This window comes from Somniosus microcephalus, chromosome 2 (assembly GCF_052327205.1).
Source record: "Somniosus microcephalus isolate GS21.2 chromosome 2, FLI_Smic_1.0, whole genome shotgun sequence".
NCBI lineage: Eukaryota > Metazoa > Chordata > Chondrichthyes > Squaliformes > Somniosidae > Somniosus > Somniosus microcephalus.
In genome coordinates, this window is record NC_140988.1 from 327,081,920 (window position 1) to 327,103,539 (window position 21,620).

Below are 21,620 nucleotides of genomic sequence, written 5' to 3' on the forward strand. Positions count from 1 at the left end.
CCCCAGTCGCGCGCTCTCTTCCCCCCCCAGTTCGCGCGCTTCTCTTCCCCCCCCAGTCGCGCGCTTCTCTTCCCCCCCCAGTCGCGCGCTCTCTTCCCCCCCCCCAGTCGCGCGCTCTCTTCCCCCCCCAGTCGCGCGCTCTCTTCCCCCCCCCAGTCGCGCGCTCTCTTCCCCCCCCAGTCGCGCGCTCTCTTCCCCCCCCAGTCGCGCGCTCTCTTCCCCCCCCAGTCGCGCGCTCTCTTCCCCCCCCAGTCGCGCGCTCTCTTCCCCCCCAGTCGCGCGCTCTCTTCCCCCCCAGTCGCGCGCTCTCTTCCCCCCCAGTCGCGCGCTCTCTCTTCCCCCCCCCCCCCCCCTGCTTGCTCACAGTCGTGTCCAGATTAATCTTTAATTCCTGCAGACTCCAGGACCCGATTTGACTTTCACTACATCTCCTCAAAGCATCTCTTCCCTCTCCAGCCAACAACTTCTCACCGACGCCACTGCGCAGACCAAAATCCTAGACGCAGTGGCGTGCCGTGCGCATGCGTGCTGGCGTCACGGGGGCCGTGCAACTGGCGGCCTCTTCTCTCCGAGCCCCAGCCCCCCCCCGGCCGAGAGCGCCGCTCTCCAAGCACCAACCGCCCTCCGAGCCCCGCCCGAGCCGGCTTGAAGTCCGCCGATTGCGGCTCTGGTTGCCGGGGTAACCCTTCCCGCTGACCAAGGCCGAGATCCGACGTCGCGTCTCACCTGCTCCTGCTGCGCGCGCACCCTGACCCTCGTGGCTGACGCCGTTGCCCCGGGTAACGTGACACGGGGGGCGGTGAGGAGCTTAGCAGAAGCCCTAGCTCGGGCCTGGCTGGGCAAGAAAGTCCCAGGCTTTCAGGCCTAACAAGAAAACGGGAAAAGGTAGGAAAAAGAATGTTCAGTTTAGAAAAAATATTTACAAATGAATGAAGTTTTTTTTAAAACAATTTAATAAATTCAATTTTATTTTGCTGGAAATGTATATTTGAAAAGAAAGACGCAGAAAGCAGGGAAAAAGAATGGAAGCAAGATGGCGGCCACTCACCTCGGTTCAGAAGAATAAGGCCCGCCCACACGCACCGATTGGTCGACCGGTCAGGTCACCGAAGCGTAGGATTGGTCAATCGTCGAGTCACTCGACAGTCAACTGTAGGACGGCACGCGCCAGAACCCGCCGTCCGATTGGTCGACCTCGACGTCACACGGTCACTAATGAGATGCTAATGAGCGGAACGCTGAACGTTTTTCAGATACCGCGGGCGGGATTTTTGTCCGGCCGAAACGTAAATACGCCTATGACCGGTCCGGAATCGCAAGCTTTCTTTTGAGGCGACGCACGCGTCGGTACGCTCTATAACTTTCAAACGTATAGAACACGTGAGGACAGACGGACATCCGGACAGACAGAAGAGCCGCTTTACATATATAGATGGATTACACTTGTATATAAAATCAGTGGAACTCTCATTATATGGTGTACCTCATTGTACTGTACTGGTCATCTTATTTTTGTGTTGTGGCTTTTATTCCTAATGCCTGATGTACTTCTATTTTGTGTTCTCACTAATTTTTTTGACTTCTGTCCATTTTTTTCAATTTTTTGTTTCATTCTGTTTTACTGTTTCAATTCCTGGAACATCCAGATATATAGGTAGGTGTCTCGTACTTGCCATTACTTGTTGCGTGCTGTCTCAAAATCTGTCTCATTCTTGTTTCTGAGACTCTGCCACTTTTCTCTCTGGGCATTTCACATTGTGCGTCCCTCTCTTGTTTTTGTTTGGCTCAGTCCACAGGAGCAGAGAAGGCTGAGGGGGGACCTGATTGAGGTGTACAAAATTATGAGGGGCATAGATAGGGTAGATAGAAAGGAACTTTTTCCCTTAGTAGAGGGGTCAATAACAAGGGGGCATAGATTCAAGGTAAGGGGCAGGAGGTTTAGAGGGGATTTGAGGAAGAACTTTTTCACCCAGTGGGTGGTTGGATTCTGGAACTCACTGCCTGAAAGGGTGGTAGAGGCAGGAACCCTCACAACATTTAAGAAGCATTTGGATGAGCACTTGAAATGCCATAGCATACAAGGCTATGGACCAAATGCTGGAAAATGGGATTAGATTAGACAGGGCTTGATGGCTGGCGTGGACGCGATGGGCCAAAGGGCCTCTTTCTGTGCTGTATGACTTCTGACTGATATCTGGGATGGCAGGAATGACGTATGAGGAGAGATTGGGTCGATTAGGCTTATATTCGCTAGAGTTTAGAAGAATGAGGGGATCTCATTGAAACTTAGAATCTGTCTAGTCCTGTTAGAATTTTATAACAGGACTAGACAGACTAGATGCAGGAAGGATGTTCCCGATGGTGGGGGAGTCCAGAACCAGGGGTCACAGTCTAAGGATCAGGGGTAAGCCATTTAGGACTGAGATGAGGAGGAATTTCTTCACCCAGAGAGTGGTGAACCTGTGGAATTCTCTACCACACAAGGCAGTGAGGCCAATTCATTAAATATATTCAAGAAGGAGTTGGATATATTTCTTAAGGCTAAAGGGATCAAGGGATATGGAGAGAAAGCAGGGACAGGGTACTGAATTTGGATGATCAGCCATGATCTCGTTAAATGGCAGAACAGGCTCGAGGGGCCGAATGGCCTACTCCTGCTCCTATCTTCTACGTTTCTATGAATGGCAGTGCAGTTTTAAATCTACAACACAGGATCCTTAAGGTGAACACCAATTCAGAATTTTAAGTTGTTTGGTGATGTAATTGAAATCTGCACGCCATTAGCTCCACAATGCTCCCCTTCAAGGCTTCATTCTATCTTTAGAAGGTTCAGCCTAAATATTGATTAATTTTATAAAATGTAATAATTGATCGTTTGATTCAAAAGAAATGAAGAGAGGTGCAAAAGTGATGTACCAGAGTGCTTGGCAATGTACAATTGGCAGTCATATCCATGACTTCCTTCATGGAGGTTTCTAGTCTTGGCCGTGCTTTTCTTGCACTGTTGGACAGGATATAACAAATGACTTGTCTCATGGTTCTTATTCTGTGAGTGAATTTTGAAGGTACTCCTTACAAGTAACATAAAATGATATTCAGGGTTACTCAGTTATAACATCATAGTGATTTGCTTAGAGTTACAGTTTATACCATAAGTTTTAAAGAAGCAATTTTTATATATAAAAAATAATACTGGTCTAGTACTGCTCGTCACATGATGCGATTTCAGTTTTTTTTATCCTCCACACATGTTTGGCTGTTGCATTGTAAATTGGGTTAAACCACACAACTGTTACAGCCAAAGGGAAATTAGTTATTTTGTTGGGCACAACACTAATCAAAAATATGAAAATTGTTTGATTAATTTAAACTTGAGTATTACATTTCAGATTTAGATGTGAGTGTTGTATATGCCAGTATTTATGGTACCTTTATTGCACTGTACAACATGAAGTCAATAATAATTCTGAATCACCGTGCACATTGTTTAAATATTCTGTCACAGATCATTTCTCATCTGCTTTGTGGCTGAGTACCAAGTGTAAAATGGTCTTGCCACTGGGGCTCTAATAAACCCTCATCATTTAACCTGAATCTCTCTGCCAATATTCAGTATAATGGTTAAAGAGCTGCTGGAGGCGGAAGGCCAAAAGTGCATTTATTCATCATGGTGATCTGTGGAAATTACTGCTCAGCAGGAGTTACAGGGCCATCTAAGTGGCATCTTGGAAAATCTGCAATACATGAAGCATTTTTAATTAGCAGAAAATACAGTAACTCTCTCTAAATTTAAACAAAGAATCCTGACTCCCAATGGGAAAATGGGCATGGCAAGTACAAGATAACTATATTTGATCTGGTAGAGAGAAAACTGCTGGAAATGTCTCTACCATCTTGCTTTTAAATGATTTTTGAGTGTGGCCTTGCAAACTCCTTTTACGAAACCTGCTTAGACATATGCTTTTGGCGAGCTTTTGTCCTGCTGGGGGTTCAACTCAAAGTCCATTCCTGTTCGCACGTTCACAACATTGCAAATCAGCAAGGCACAGCAGGTCATCCAGAGGTCAGAGACTCCAAATATTCTCTATTGGAATATATGTAATGTTTGTCTAAGGCTTGTCTTTACCTTTTATGCAATAATAAAACTGTACAACATCGGAGGAGGAGTTTAACCTTGAAGCTTTTATTCCATAACTGATGAATTCTATGCTGTTTACAGTTGCTTTGATTTGGGTTTTCATCTTCTAACTCCTTTACTGACCCCCAAATATAAAATCAAAATGTCACACTGATGCAGCAGACGTTAGGCACATTGTTGGGGCATTGTATAGGTAGCTTTGCTCGATAGCTAATCGTGCTACTTTTTTTTATTCGTTATGGGATGTGGGCGTCGCTGGCAAGGCCAGCATTTATTGCCCATCCCTAATTGCCAGGGATGTACATTTGACCAGGATGTACTTGATGTTCACGCCAGGTATCCAAAATGCACTAGTAGGTCTTGCCTTGAGCACAAAACTTACAGAAGTGAAGGAGAACAAAAACAATTTTATCCTTTTTAAAAAAAAAAAAAAAAAATTAAAAAAAAATTCTTCTAACATAACATTGGTTCATCAATGAGTGTGGAAGATTAGGTTTATTCTGTCTGGTTAATTTTTGTTCTAGAAAGGTTTCATAGGTGGAATTGGAAATGCTCTGCCTTTTTCTGGTTGTTTTGATTTCCCATTTCTCATTATTTCCTCCTCCTCATGCACTGAAGTTACTTCTAGTTAACAGGGTATGTTTGTAGATGCTGCCATCTTCTCAAGCTACTGTCTGCTGTTCTTACAAGGCACTTGTAACAGATGACCATAGTTATGAAACACATTGTGATTTACGAAGAACTTTCTTTTTAAAAGCAATGCTGATGTTCTGCTTGTAGGGCACTTCTTTACAAAGCAGCTAAAGGGGGTTAATTTAGATAAGGTAAGGAATTTTAACTTCCAAAAAGTTATAGGATTGAGGGGTTGAAGTCGGGTGTTAAAATGACACTCTCTTCATTTGGTTATCTTTGTAAGTTAGTACATTCGGCGGCACACAAAGCTGAAACATGGTCTCATTGGCTGAAGGAAGGCCCATGGCATGAATACCTAAGGCTCCTTTTTTTTTTAAAGAAAAAAGATCAGATGCGATTACTTAATTGTGGTCATAACTCGGGGCTTTTACACAGTGAAACTGAAGGACTGTGTTTGAATTAATACAATTTACCCAGTTACAACACATACTGGGAAATCTGCTATAGCTAACCTTTAATGACTGAGCCTCGGGGACCTGACATTTCCAAGTCAACTTAAAGCCTTTCTTAAAACCATGTTGTTCTAAAAAGAATGATATAAGAAACCCTATCTGTGATTACTTTTTTGTTTAAGCTAACAAAAAAAACTATGAAACAAATGTTGGAACCGTAGGTCAATAGGTTTGCTATTCAAAAAGTAAAAACTACTTTCACATCTTCAGCAAGACTCTAATGAATACTATCTACAGTGCCCTTCACATATTTGCAATCAAACAAAGAACAACTCCGATCTATTTCCTGAGGTGTCTCACAACTTCTTTCTTAGTTCTTGGCCCAGAAATTCAGGTCTCTACGGGTGAGTACGCGCTGGGTACTCGCCCGTAAGCCCAATGGAAGTGCGGTTTCGTGCATGCGTGGGAAACCGGCACTTCCGTTCCTCTGAACGAAGGGGTTCAGAGGTCGAACGCGTGCGCAGGGGTGTCTGCCCGTGCGCTTTGAACTTACGTTTTTTTTACAGATTTTTCCTGTGAGGTTAAGTCTTTAGAATTTAGAAATTTAAAAAGCAGGCGTAAGGCCTGCTTTTTATAAAGTAAGTGGTCAATTAATTAAAATTAAAACATTTTTTCCACAGGTTTATTATTTTTAAATACTTTAAAGCAAGGTAAGTTTATTTTTAGCCCCGTTAGAATATAAAATTATTTTTTTCAAAAATTTAAATTATTGTTTAAAATAGTTATTTAATGTAATTTATAGTTTATTTAAAAAATGTGATTTAAAAAAAAATGTATTTGAAGGTTTATTGCTATTTTGGGGCTGTAGTATTTATAAGTCTTGACAGCACTTCCTGTCAAGACTTATGAATGGGCTTTTCCCTCCTCCGATTGGCTGCCCATGGCCCACGTGATCCCAGGGGACGCATCGAACTAACTGCGCCCCTGGGACACGCAAGCACGGCGCGCCGGCAGCTGGGCCAGGCCCCGGATCGGAATTCCACGGGGCCCTACAGCTCAACTGCCGGCGCGCAAGGTAAGGCAGGTCGGGGGCTTGCACCCGCGGGTAGGCAGAAAGCTACTCGGTTAAATTGAAGCATTCAACTTCCTAGATGAGACCTTTCATCTTTTCTCTTAAACTTGGACACAAAATAATAGTATAGTTACTAATGGCATTTTCCTAGTTAATTCTCCCACCTTTTCCTCTTTTCCCTTCGGCGCCGCCACCCCCTGGCCTCCAACCACAAGGTGATACATTTAGGAACAGGAGTAGGGCCTTCAGCCCATCGAGCTCGCTCCACCATTCAACCAGATCATGGTCGTTCTATACCTCAGCTACATTTATCTGCCTTTGTTTAATACCCTTACCCAACAAAAATCTATTGATCTCAGTCTTGAAAATTTCAATTGACACCGCATTCGCAACGTTTTGGGAGATTTAGTCAGACGTGACCTACCCTTCACAAAAAATCCATGATGGCTCTCTTTGATGAAACTGATACTTGTCCAAATGCTCAGTCACTATGGCCAGAATTTTCTTTACCTGTGCGGGTGGTCGGCGTGGCAAGTCGGGACCCCGTTCCCCATTTCATGCCACTCCTCAGAACGACTTTCCCTTAATGGCGCTTATTAAGGCAGCCCTGCATGTTACCCAGCCCTATTAAATGGTGCGGGTCTGATGACTTCATTAATGACTCATTTTCAGCCGGGATATTTAAAGGAACCATGGCCACAGTACATTTGAAGGTTCATCTAGGATTGTGCAGGCACTGCATTGGAGTGTTGCAAAACCTTGGAAACATGACTGAACAGAGGCAGAGGGCTGCATCGAGGTTCTCGGACGACTCCCTCCATATGCTTGTGGAGGGAGTTAGAGCACGCAGGGAGGTCCTCTTCCCTTCTGATGGGTGGAAGAGACCTCCCCAGCAGACCAAACGAGCCTGGTTGGAGATTGCGGAGGAGGTGTACAGCAGGGATGTTGTTAGGAGGACCTGTGTGCAGTGCCAGAAACGCTTCAATGATCTCATTAGATAAGGAAAGGTGAGTACAAAGCCACACTCAACTTCATCCTGCTGTGCCTCCCATCACATCCCCATCATTCTGCCTTCTCAAGCCTGCTCCTGCATATCATTACTCTCCAACATACCTTGCACGATCACCCATCCCTCTCTCTACATATCGCATCCCCTTCTGACTAGCCACCCCTCACATCCACCCTGTAGTGTCCGTGTGTAGATAAAGACACTGAAGACAGGAGTTGGTTCATAGGTATTTACTAAGCAAGTCTGGGGGGGGTTCTAAAGGATATACACAATACACAGGCTTATATAGCCCAAGTGGCAATTACCGGCATTACGCACACCTGGGGCTCTTAAAGGCACATACACCACAATTGCACTTAAAGGCACATACACCACAATTCCTCCCCTTCTAGCTAACTAGTACATCATATTTTAAGTAATTATTAATTACATGTTATATGCAAAATAATATACATTGCTGTATTAATTAATTATAAGTTAGTCTCTCAGGAGGCTTCCTGACTCGGTCCGGATAACGCCTCGGGGGTGTAGTAGTTTCTGGTGGTGTAGTAGGTTCTTCTGGCAAGGCTGATTCGGCTTGAAGGCCAGTGTCGGGTTCATCGGGTTCCAGTATCACCGGATCGGAGGTAGATATGGGTATCTCTACTTCATCGTTAGATGTATAGCGTGGTGGTGTAGGTTGTCCCTTTTCGGATGACTTGATGATTTGGTCAGCATAGCGCCTTATTATGCTTTCTCCGATGTCCACGGTATACATCAGTGGTCCTAGTCGTGTGCAGATAGTTCCAGGCTGCCATTTCTCGGTACGGTAGTCCCGGGCCAAAACCGGTTGGCCTATCTGGAAGGCCCTAGTTGGCCTTTCATTCATGCCCTGAAACTGCCGGTTCTCCACGTCCCTTCGGATGTTGGGCTTGACCAAATCCAGCCGGCATCTTAGGTTTCTATTGTAGAACATCATGGCGGGAGTTTGGTTTGTAACCATATGTGTTGCATTCCTATATGCAAATAAGAAGTTATCCACCTTGTGCTGAAGTTTTATGTTTTCATTACCCATGGCCTTGATGGCCTTCTTGAAGGTCTGGACAAACCTTTCAGCCAATCCATTGGTGGCGGGATGGTATGGGGCGGACGTGTAGTGCTTTACCCCATTGTTCTTTAAGAACTTTCTGAATTCTTCGGACACAAATTGCGGTCCATTATCAGAACATATCTGTTCCGGCAGCCCATTCCTGGCAAATATGGTCCTTAATACTGTGATGGTTTTTTCCGTGGTGGTGGAGGACATCTTTATTACCTCCGGCCACTTGGAGTGTGCATCAACTGCGATTAAGAACATTGAATCCATAAATGGACCAGCAAAGTCGATGTGCACCCTTTGCCAGGGAGATGAGGGCCACTCCCATGGATGTAGAGGGGCCTGTGGCGGAGCATTTTGGACCTTCTGGCATCCTAGGCAGCTCTTGGTCATGTCTTCGATGTCTCCATCGATACCTGGCCACCATACAAACGCCCTAGCTAGGTTCTTCATTTCCACTCCACCCAGATGCCCCTCGTGAAGCTCCTTTAGCACTTTATCCTGGAGTTTGGGTGGAATCACCACTCTGGATCCACACATCAAGGTTCCTCGGCACACTGACAGCTGTTCTCTTCTTTGTGAGAATGCTGGCAACAGTGGTTCGCCATGTGCTGGCCATCCCTTCATTGTTAAATCGTAGACCCGTGAGAGAGTAGGGTCATTTCTGGTCTCCCTTTCAATGGCAGAATTTGTCACCGGTAGACATTCCACTATGGTAGAGTGGAATATCTCTACTGGGTCTACTGTAGGTGCCTCTTCTATCGTTGGCAACGGCAGGCGCGATAAACCGTCAGCATTCCCATGCTGTTTTGACCCTTTGTATTCAATGTTGTATTGGTGTGCCCCTAGAAAAAGGGACCACCTCTGTAGTCTTTGTGCCGTCATAATGGGGACACCTTTCTTAGGGTTGAATATGGAGATGAGGGGTTGATGGTCAGTCAGCAAGGTGAATTTTTGTCCGTGTAGGTAATGGTTGAATTTCTTCACTCCCCATACCAGGCTGAGTGCTTCCCTGTCTATCTGGGAATAGTTACGCTCAGCTGAGTTCAATGAGCGTGACGCAAAAGCTATCGGCCGTTCCGAGCCATCAGGGAATCTATGGGACAATACCGCTCCTATGCCGTAAGGGGATGCATCGCACGCCAGTCTGATTGGTAGTGATGGGTTGTAATGAGCCAAAACTTTCTCGGATGTGATTAAGTCTTTACATTTATGGAAGGCACGTTTACAGTCTTCGTTCCATTTCCAAATCACTCCTGTGTGTAGAAGATCATTAAGAGGGTGTAGAATAGTTGATAAGTTCGGTAAAAATTTATGATAGTAATTTATTAATCCCAGGAATGACCTCAATTGTGAAACATTTTCAGGTGCTGGGGCTTTTATAACTGCTTCAATTTTTTCAGGTGACTTATGCAACCCTTCCTTATTAATTATGTGGCCACAATATGATATCTGATTTTGGAAAAATTCGCACTTGGGGCGATTTGCTCGTAGGCCCCGTTCTTTCAGCCTAGTGAGCACCTGCTCCAAATTGGCAAGGTGCTCGTTGTCGTTTTCTCCTGTTATAAGGATGTCGTCTAGGTAACACTGAGTCCCCGGAATCCCTTGCAGGACTTGCTCCATAGCTCTTTGCCAGATAGCTGGAGCTGATGCTACTCCAAAAACCAGTCGATTGTACTGGTACAGGCCTTTGTGTGTGTTTATTGTGAGATACTTTTTAGAGGTCTCCTCAACCTCCATCTGTAGATATGCCTGTGCCAAGTCAATTTTTGTGAAACGTTTTCCTCCGGATAGTGAGGCGAAAATATCTTCTATCCTCGGAAGAGGATACTGTACCGTGTGAAGGACCGGGTTTACAGTCACCTTAAAGTCCCCACAGATGCGAATTTTTCTCTGTTCCTCAGAGTTATTTTTCAATGCTTTTTTCATGACTGGAACGATGGGTGTTGCCCATTCGCTCCAATCTATTTTGGATAATACGCCTGCCTTTTCCAAATTCTCCAGCTCTGCCTCGACTGCCGGACGTATTGCGTATGGCACCGGTCTTGCCTTAAAAAATTTTGGAATTGCTGCATCTTCCACTTTTATTGAGGCGGTGATGCCTTTCAAGGTTCCTAGTTTCTCTTGAAACACTTCTTTGGCGTTGGCCAAGATGTCTTTTAATCGTTCAGGTATGATGTCATCCTTGTTTTTTTCCTTACTGGTCACCGTCAGTGCCTGAATGGAGTGCCAGTCTAAACGTATCTTCCTTATCCATTCACGTCCCAACAACGGTGGACCACCATCTTGTAGAATGTATAAATACAACTTTTGTATTTCTTTGCCATTGTATACCACAGGCACCTTTATTTTTCCTTTGGGGTATACTTTCTGCCCCGTATATGTTTTTAAGATAATGGATGTGTCTTTTAGAGGTATATGCGAAAATAGCCTCTCGTAATCTCGTCGATTTATTACGGTTAGAGCTGATCCTGTATCTAGCTCCATTTTAACTGGGGACCCTGCTATTATGAGGGTAACCCAAATGGTCTGGTAATCTTCATTGGCAATTACATTATGTAATTTGAGAGAGCTTAGTCTCTTGTTCCCGGAGTCGCTATCGCTCTTCTGGTCTTTGGAGCTACTGTCCGTCATCATTTGTACCTTTCTGTGCTTTTCCTTATTGATTCTTTTCCCGTTAGTGGATTTTTTATTTTCAGATCGGCATACACGTGGAATGTGTCCCATCTTTCCGCATCGCCTGCATGCTTTTTCTTTGAACCAGCAATCCCTCTGGTCATGGTTGGATCTGCCGCAGCGATAACATCTCTTGAAACCCCGCGTCATTTCATGGGTGCCGAAGTCCTGTGGCCTTTGCTGTATCTTTGCCGCTCCTATTGCACTGAAAGCCTTGTCCAGTGTTAAATCTTTTCCAGAAGATACCTTTTTTTGTGTTTCTACACTTAGGGGATCGCAGATGAATTTGTCTTGCAGAGAATCTGCCAGTCCTGCCTCGAATTGGCAGTGTAGGGTATCAACAATCTCCTCAAAATTCTTGTCCATCGGTTCGGCTGGAGTGATTAAGTTGCGTAACAGCTTGTATGTTTCTGCGCCCATTAGATCCAGAAGCACTGAAGCTTTTTTTTCATCTTCTATTCCATTTGCGGTGCAAAACACCTCCACTCTTTCTACATATGTGGTCCAATCTTCTATCTTGTTATCAAAAACATCAATATTGCCAAAGTTAGGCTCTGTTTCGTTATCAAAAGCATCAATATTGCCAGACTTAGGCATTTCAAAAAAAAGATATGGCGCTTCCCGCGCTATTTTTTTTTTCTCTCTGTAGCAACGATATGGCGCTTCCTGCGCTTTCCCGCCGCTGCTACCGATAACGACGCTGTTTTACTGTGGTTTCCGTTTATTCACTGTTGGAGACTCGTTCCCGACGGAGGTCTAAACGCTGACCTGCTTGCTGCGCCGGCCGTCTCCCGAGTGCACCCTCCCAGTCCGTTATTGCTTGCCTCCGATTTCGCTGCCTGTCTCAGCTGTAGAGCCCGACGCTGGAGCCCCAGCCTGACGCCCAGGAAGGATTAGCGCAGTACCTGCCACCAGCTTGGCCAGCTGGTGAAACCACAGTTTCTCTTACTTCCTTGAGTCTTCTGGACGCTGGAGGAATCGATGTCCTTGAGGTGCTGCCGAATTGCAGGTAATTCCGTTTCCACTTCGTCGCCACTGTAGTGTCCGTGTGTAGATAAAGACACTGAAGACAGGAGTTGGTTCATAGGTATTTACTAAGCAAGTCTGGGGGGGGTTCTAAAGGATATACACAATACACAGGCTTATATAGCCCAAGTGGCAATTACCGGCATTACGCACACCTGGGGCTCTTAAAGGCACATACACCACAATTGCACTTAAAGGCACATACACCACACACCCTCATCCTAATGCAATCATACCAACTAACAACGCACAAGGAGGCCACTTGGCATTGGCACCCCACTCCGTCACAGTCACCCTCTAATGATGTAACCCATCCACTCCTTACACTCATTCCATCACTCTCACTCAAACTTTTCTTTCCCTCCTTTCAGGAGAAGAGAGCCCACAATAAGATGGAGGGAACTGGCGATGACCCTCCATCATTGGCCACCTTCACTGCAGCAGAGGAGGCGGCCTTGGAAGTATCAGGAATTGCAGAGCAGCTGGCGGTGGGAGATGGAGAGAGGGGGACATCTCGGCAACCTGGTGTCAAAATTACATCTCATACAACCACATGGCATACAACAGTCACTCATAGTGACTGATGTCAGCAGCTAGTGAATGTTCATTTTATGCATTATGGTCTTGTTATCTGTTCTTGATATGACATTTCTAAATCATCTCTTTACTCTCCCACAGGTCCTTAAAGAGCCCCCCACTGTCCAGGAGGAAGAGGAAGATGACTCCTCAGAGGAGCCTCCAGCCTCAGGTTTTTTTTAATTGTTTCAGGATGTGGGCGTCGCTGGCAAGGCCAGCATTTATTGCCTATCCCTAATTGCCCTGGAGAAGGTGGTGATGAGCCGCCGCCTTGAACCGTTGTAGTCCTTGTGGTGAAAGTACTCCCGCCGTCAGCAGATATAAGCGCACCCAGCACCAGCGCAGATACGCACACCTCTGATCCCACGCGAAATAGTGTTGTCACCTGGTGTGTCACAAGTGAGCAAGAAGCGATGGTGGAGAGTCCTTCGCCAGAGGGCACAGGATGCTCCCAGCTCTGCACAGCTGCATACAGACGCTGAGCCACGGGGGGCCATCCAGAAAGAAGGCGATCCTGGAGGTGAAGGAGGCTTTGACAGGTTTTGCGATCGCAGTGTCAGCAAATGTGCAGAGAATGGAGGAGTCCCATCTCCAACATGAGCAGCTCCATGTCGCAGGCGATGGCGACTGTAGGCTCTTTCATGGAAAGGATGGCCACCTGCATGGAGCAGCTAATGCGCCACTCACATGAGCACATGCTATCTATGGAGAATAGATGGCAGAGGCTCATAGACCTCTCTAGTCGGGATGTCAACGTAGACTTGCATCCTCATGGCCCCATTGCTGTGCAGCAAGGTGCTCTCCAGCTCTTTGCTAGCAGGGAAGTGCGGGTGGCCCATGAGCGGGATGACCAGGAGAGGGGACATGGAAGTGGGGGCTCCTCTCAAAGCGCTCACACTTCTCCCCCTTTGCATCCCCCTCAATCAGAGCCTCCTGGGATTGCGAAGGCCGTGTCTGCCTCTGCACAGTCGCAGGAGGAGCAGACTTTGGCCGGGCCATCACAGCCTCCAAGACCCAGAGGACGTCTGCCAAAAGTGCCTATGCAGTTGCAGCATGGAGGTGAGAAGACTTCCTTTACCTCGGCTGAAGTTACAGGGGTTGCATTTCATAGAAGCACACGTAAGAGAAAGATGACACACAAGTAACTGCACAAGGGTAAGCACTTGGGTGTTTAAATAACTCTGTTAAGCTTCCGTTACTCTGATGTCCCATATTAATTATTTATTTTCCGGTCATGACCAATTTTCTCTGCAACTTTGGAAGTGGCTTAGTGAGTGTATGGTGTGACATAATGTTACCTCCAGCAATGGTGGTCAGTGTGAAAAGAATAGCTTGGTCATTGTAGGGATGCTTAAGATGTTGCCATGGGATGATGGGAACCTGGCACAGCATATGGCAGCGATATGGGTCTAATGCCTGAAGTTTAGTAAATCTGGCCATGATGAGCCCATCCCTGGCCTCCCGGGCAGCAATGTGCTCGTGTGCTGGTGGGATCTGGACCGGAGGTTCCTCCTGCTCCTCCCCCTTGTCTTCCAACTGATGTTCCTCCTCCTCCTCCTCCTCTTCCTCTGAAGAGGCTGTGCACTCAGAACCTTGCTCCTCATGCAGCGCTAATCCTCACTGCTACACTATGTTGTGCAGGACACAGCAGACTATGGCGATTCTGGAGACCCTGGCTGGTGTGTACTGAAGGGCTCCTCCAGATCTGTCAAGGCATCTGAAGCGCATCTTCAGCATGCCTATTGTCTGCTCTATGACACATCTGGTGGAAATGTTGCTTTCATTATACCTCTCCTCGGCCTCAGTACTTGGCTTCCTCAAGGGTGTCGTGAGCCATGTCTTCAGTGGATAGCCCTTGTCTCCAAGCAGCCAGCCGGAAAGCCTGTTTGGAGGAGCGAAGAGCTGAGGGAGGGTGGACTGCCGCAAGCTGGAAGAGTCATGGCAGCTGCCAGGGAATTTGGCGCGCACATGCATGATGATTTTACTATGGTTGCCGACCAGCTGCACATTGAGGGAGTGGAAGCCCTTGGAGTTGACAAACACTCTTGGTTGATGATGGGGTGCCCTGATGGCCACAAATGTGCTGTCGATGATGCCCAGCATCCGTGGGAAGCCAGTCAGAGCGGCAAAGCCCAGTGGCGCTCAGTAACACACTTCTTCAGCAGCAAAGTTGATATAATTGGCTGACTTGTCAAACAGGGCATCGGTGAGCTGTGTGATGCATCTGTGAGTGGCTGACTGCGAGATGCCGCAAATGTCTGCTGCAGATCCCTGGAAGGAGCCTGAGGCGATGAAGTTGAGGGTGCTGGTGACTTTGACAGCCTCTGGTAAGGCGTGTCCACCCACTACTCTGGGCTGCAGGTCTTGCTCCAGCAAGCTGCAAATGTCTGCGACGACCTGGCGCGATAGCCTGAGCCTCCTTTGGCATTGCTGCTCAGTCATGTTGAGGAAGCTCATCCTCTGCCTGTATACCCTGTGTCGGGGGTATTGCCTCCGGCGCAATGCAGCCCTGCGCTGATGCCCTCTGTACTGTGCAGTATCAGGTCATTGAGGAGAAGGTTGTGGTGTTGGTGCTGGGGCTCATCGTGGTCCGATTCTGAGGACCAAGGTGAGACAGTATAAATAGCACCCATGCTAATGTAATAGAATGCAGGTCAAGTAGCGATGACAGAAGCATTCTGTCAATGGTGTGAAAGGTGGTACCGGTGAGGTGACAGTGGTTCCTGAATTTGCTGAAAACAATTGCAATCTCCAGAAAGCTAAATCTGTGCTGACAATGCACTCAGCAACAGCATCTGCCTTAGGAAAGTAACCAGGAGTCATAGTTATACAGCACAGAAAGAGGCCCTTCGGCCCATCGTGTCCGCGCCGACCATCAAGCCCTGTCTATTCTAATCCCATTTTCCAGCACTTGGTCCGTAGCCTTGTATGCTACGGTGTTTCAAGTGCTCATCTAAATGCTTCTTGAATGTTGTGAGGGTTCCTGCCTCTATCACCCTTTCAGGCAGTGATTCCAGATTCCAACCACCCTCTGGGTGAAAAAGTTTTTCCTCAAATCACCTCTAAACCTCCTGCCCCTTACCTTGAAGCTATGCCCCCTGGTTATTGACCCCTCTGCTAAGGGGAAAAGTTCCTTTCTATCTACCCTATCTATATCTATGCCCCTCATAATTTTGTACACCTCAATCAGGTCCCCCCTCAGCCTTCTCTGCTCTAAGGAAAACAACCCCAGCCTGTCCAGTCTCTCTTCATAGCTGAAGCGCTCCAGCCCAGGTAATATCCTGGTGAATCTCCTCTGCACCCTCTCCAATGCAACCACATCCCTCCTATAGTGTCAGGTGGGAGAAATAATTGTGCTTTCCATGCTGTGCAGTAACGAGTTCCATCAATGGCCACTGAACTTCCGCCTCCGGTTCACAGACATGGTTCCCGAGTTGCGTGATTCCCGTGCTCATGCAGTGAAAGTGGAAAGGTAGGGTTAAAAAGACACTTAAACGTTTAACAAGTACCTAATAATCTAAATTAGCTCGCCTGCCTCTGCCATTCAGGTCGTGGCCGCGCTGGCAAACGCACCCGAGTGTAAGGCGCGAGGAGGCAGGATGGTGGCGAGTTCCTGACCCGCTCCGATTTAGTTCAACCTTCACTCCCGACCCGCCTCCAATCCTGCCTGCACGGATGCAAGAAAATTCCAGCCTCTCTCTCTGATAGATTCCAGGAACTTTCCCACAAGTGATGTTAAACTGACAGGTCTGTAGTCACTTAGTATCTCCCTCCCTCCCTTAAATAAAGTAAACTTCTGTGATTTTTGAATGCATGGCCACAATTCTTGAATCTAAAGAGCTTTACAAAATTATGACTAATCACAGAAATCACAGAAACCCCACAGTGCAGATAGAGGCCATTTCGGCCCATCGAGCCTGCACCGACACATATGCCACCCGATCCCCGTAACCCCTACACATATCCCACCCTATCCCCGTAACCCCACATATTTAATCCCCCTAACACTAAGGGTCAATTTATCATAGCCAATCAACCTAACCCGCACATCTTTGGACTGTGGGAGGAAACCGGAGCACCCGGAGAAAACCCACGCAAACACGGGGAGAATGTGCAAACTCCACACAGACAGTCGCCCGAGGCCGGATTTGAACCCGGGTCCCTGGCGCTGTGAGGCAACAGTGCTAACCACTATGCCACCGTGCTGCAATTTCCTCACCTATTTCTTTTAATACCCTGGGGTGGTATTGAATTAACCTCTTAATGTTCCTTTTTTGAAAGCAATCATTCTAGGTCAGGTATAAGTCAGTCTCACAATCTGTAAAGTTCACAACATTTTTTTGGTCAGGTTCAGAATCGGAAGAAACCAAGAAATGGTTCAAATTCACCCTCAATTTGGGAAACCGCTCTGAATTACATGTATACTGAGCTGATCCCTGAAATCAACTGCTATTTTGGTGCTATAATTGCTTAATTTTATCTGTCTATCTGAACATCCGTCTGATTTAAGAATACTGTTAAGCACATTGCATAGTGCTCAGTAACATTTTTTTCTGTTTAATGTCTGAATCTTGTTAAATATCATTGAAATATACTGTAGCCAAAAACATAACCGTTAACAGTAGAATTGTTGGGGGCCATTACAGAAGAGGTGTGTGCGATATCCATTCTTTACTCTTGCTAATTTGTAATACTAAGCCTTCAAATGTCATTTTACCTTCCTCCCCTCACTTCAGAATGTCAGCCACAGAAGGGTGTTTGCAACTTGGGAATTGTTTGTGAAAATTTTCAAGGGGCCAGAATAAATCCTAGTAGTAGATACTGTGATTGGATACTAATAATGGATTTTTCCTGTGATATATGGGGGAGTAGAGCATAGCAGGCTAATCTTTCAGATGGGATTGTTTATAATAGAAATAGTTATCTATACTTAGATTTTTTTTTATTGCTTTGCATTTGACGAGCAGTAAAGAAATTTAATAATTAGTTGGAAGGTACTTTTTAACAGGATAACTAAGTCCCTAGCCTGATCCTATAATAAGATCCTAGTTAGGATACTATTAGACCAGATGATGGGTGCATCAAAATGAGTTAAGGCAGGAGCAACTTGCTGTATCCAAATATTGAATTATTTATGTTCCGTTGTATTTGCTCAGCCATTCAGTCTAACTTGAGTTAACCGGGTGAATCAAAATGCTTAGTGACATTCCAAAAATCTCATTTCTTGTGTACAAGTCATAGACTCTTACAGCACAGAAGGGGACCATTTGGCCCATCGTGCCTGTGCCAGCTCTTTGAAAGAGCTATCCAATTAGTCCTTCTCCCCTGCTCTTTCCCCATAGTCCTGTAATTTTCTCCCCTTCAAGTATTTATCCAGTTCTCTTTTTTGAAAGTTACTATTGAATCTGCTTCCACCACCCTTTCAGGCACTGCATTCCAGATCATCATAACTCACTGCATAAAAAAACTCTCCTTATCTCACCCCTGACTCTCTTGCCTTTAAATCTGTGTCCTCTGGTTAGCGACCCTTCTGCCAGTAGAAACAGTTTCTCCTTATTTACTTAATAAAAACCCTTAATGATTTTGAACACCTCTATTAAATCTCCCCATAACCTTTTCTGCTCTAAGGATAACATTCCTAGCTTCTCTAGTCTCTCCATGTAACTGAAGTTCCTCATCCCTGCTACCAACCATTCTAGTAAATCTCCTCTGCAGCCTCCAAGGGTGCCCAGAATTGGACACTACTCCAGTTGAGATTTAATCAGTGATTTATAGTGGGACAAAATTAAGAAAAAAATGCTTGCTCCATTGGGGATAGTGGAGAGAAAATTGTTGGCTTTGTTGTTCTGTTTTTGTAACTAACTGTTCTCTGAAGTGATTGCTGATTTTTTTTCTACCGTTGCAGGTAATTGCATTCTATTTTGCACTTGATAATCCCAAACCCATAAAATTGAAGGCTACGTCCAAGCACATAGGATCGAAAAGAAATCAGTCCTACTCGGGCAAAGACTTCAACGATAGTGCTGAAAAAGGATCAGAATACAACTTGGATCTTTTCAGATTTTTAAATCGGGGGGGGGGGGGGAAGAAGGGGCAGTAAAACTTGTGTAACCACTTCATAGCTGATTTCACTGAAACGTGTTGTGGATAAATCCAGCCTGTACTGTAATTTTTCTTCATTTCTACCATCATGTTGAAGAGGGCAGAATATTCTCTTTCATGCAATGCATTCTAGAAAGGATTGTGACTGGTCCATGCTTCTACAGAGCTGTAAAGCTTTCCAGAAAATGTTGGGTGTTGTCTAAACAAAGCAGAGATGTTATATATAGGAAATCTTATTTTTGGTTTTGAATGATGCTCAACTCTGGAACAGCTTAAGTTGCAGCACTCGCTTGTAAAGAAAAATCAGTATAGCTTCAGTGCATAACCACATCCTCTTTCTGAATTGCATTCTCTTTCTTTCCCCACCTCTCCCTCTCCCCGGCCCAGGAAAAATAGCTGCTGGTTGGTCAGTGTGTGGCCAACAGATATTAGGATCTTGTCATAAATGAAATGGTGAGCAGCACAACTCACAACACAATCCTTCTGACCACAGCATGGACAGGAACACCATACTGTGCATTTCATAAAGGAAAGCAAGGGGATCCCCAATGGTGGAAAAGTTGCAATGTTATACGGCTGAATTTAGTTCAACAACACCAGATTTATTGAAATATGTGTTAAATATATTTTTTAAAAAGAGGTGTTTTTCTTTAGTCATTAATATCTTTGCAAAAAATAATCACATTCTGTGACACTGTGCAATGTTATATGCTCTTCTAGATATAAAAAAAAATATTTTTTTGCGCTGTACATAAATGATTTCAGTTTATCATGTGGCCTAGGAATCAATAACCTATGGCTTTATTACTGAGAGTAAAGCTAAAAGGATATATATATTTAAACAGATTTTATAATTATTTCCTGAAAGCATCTGTACAATCTATTACCACAAAATAAAGAAATTTAGTTTACATTTGCATAGCTTGTTAATGGAAAACTGCTTTGTTTCCCATTTCTCACCGAGAATGATGGACTTGCATATAAGTGTTTCTTTATCGTAATTCTTGATAGCTCTCCTGAACAATTTGTAGGCAAAGGTTTCTCTGAGGGGCAGTGTTGCTCAGCTGTAGCCTTCAACCATGCTTTCTTCATCACAGCCTCTTGTATCTCTCATAACTATGGTAAGTGCTCCTATGAACTTTCCCTCTTGTACCTATTGAGCTGAAAATATGTTCTTCCTCTTCTCTTCATGTTGACTCTATTTCAAATCAAAGCTCATTGTGCTGTGTTCTATCTCATTCATTGCCTGGACCTCAAACTGTGGAGCTATTTATTTCCTCCATCTTTGCTTCCTTCTACATTTTTTCAGCCTTTAAAAACCCAAACTATTACTTTCTCTCTCTACTGTTTTTAATCTCTGTGGTATCCCTCCATCTTGACAATTCAGCTAGCTTTCTCAATTTAAAAGATAATTTCACAAAACATTGTAGTTAAGTGATTTGTTTGAATTGTGGGGGGGGGGCGGGTGGAGCGGAGGTGCAAGTCGAGTTGTTTCACTTGCATTAATTTGTGTTAATTGTAAAATGAATAACCATTTCCAGTTACTGAAAATAGAATACATTGTCCCTTTAGTGGCAACATTTTAATTTTGGTTAACAGTCTGACACAATGGGAGAAGCTCATTGCCATATTTGGGAGTCTTCAAATCAAGCTACTGCGAAATCCACACAGGTAAAATTTCTGATTGTCCGAAAGAAACTTATAAAATTCTCTCATTGAAACTTATAAAATTCTAACAGGACTAGATGCAGGAAGGATGTTCCCGATGGCGGGGGAGTCCAGAACCATGGGTCACAGTCTAAGGATAAGGGGTAAGCCATTTAGGACTGAGATGAGGAATTTCTTCACCCAGAGAGTGGTGAACCTGTGGAATTCTCTACCACAGAAGGCAGTTGAGGCCAATTCATTAAATATATTCAAGGAGGAGTTGGATATATTTCTTAAGGCTAAAGGGATATGGGGAGAAAGCAGGGACTGGGTACTGAGTTTGGATGATCAGCCATGATCTCATTGAATGGCGGAGTAGGTTCGAGGGGCCACAAATGGCCTACTCCTGCTCCTATCTTCTATAGGGTGCGCATTCCTTCTCCCTGTAGGGACACACCCCACTTACCTAACTTCAGAGAGATTATATGCATGCTGGCAACAGCCAAGGCTTAGAGATCCCCAAATGTGCACTGGGGTACTGATGGAGTTCAAAGCTGTGTGGCTTAACCAACACACAGCACTGGGAGGATTAGGACTGCTTTGTCCAGCTAGGGCTCCCCCCACTGCGTGGTAGGGCATTGGCTTGCAAGGTTATGAGAAAAGGGCTGAAAATAACGGCGCCAAATTGTCACACCCGAAACGATTTTTCAAATTTGAAAAGCCAGCCAATACATTTGTAAGACCAGGAGCGCCTTCAGACAAAGAATTTACATTCTCTTGTGTTGTGCTATTCTACATTTCCTGTCACAATTTTCAGACACGGCTTTACAGTCCAGTCCAAATTCAGGTTTATTCTCTGTTCGCTTTCAAATTGTCTGTAACGTGCAGGAACACATTCCCATTCACAGCATTCTGTAACGGGACACATCCCAGCTCAGTCTTTCCAAAAACGAAACATCACAGATAATTGATTTCTATTCACGGGAGCTGCTGCGGGAGCTAAACCGGCGTCAAGACTCCTGGTAATAACAGTAAATGCTGGAAAAACTCAGCAGGCCAGGCAACATCCGTGGAGAGAAAATAGTCAATGTTTCGGGTCAAACTCTTTGTCTTGACAAACCCTTTGTTTTTCCAGCATTTTCTGTTACTTTGGATTTCCAGCATCTGCAGTATTTTGCTATCGAGACTCCTGGTACAAGGTACAGTCTCTTTAG

General features: G+C 45.2%; 1 protein-coding gene across 3 annotated transcripts in view; it reads left to right on the forward strand.

The window, feature by feature from the left end:
• mbd2 (methyl-CpG binding domain protein 2) overlaps window positions 1-19,676 on the forward strand; it is a 143,279-nt gene extending 123,603 nt beyond the window's left edge. For all 3 annotated transcript variants that reach the window (XM_085974767.1, XM_085974753.1, XM_085974760.1), the window contains one exon: window positions 18,563-19,676. The gene's annotated coding sequence lies outside the window, so the exon portion shown is untranslated. The remainder of the gene's footprint in view (window positions 1-18,562) is intronic.
• The last annotated feature ends 1,944 nt before the right edge of the window (window positions 19,677-21,620 follow it).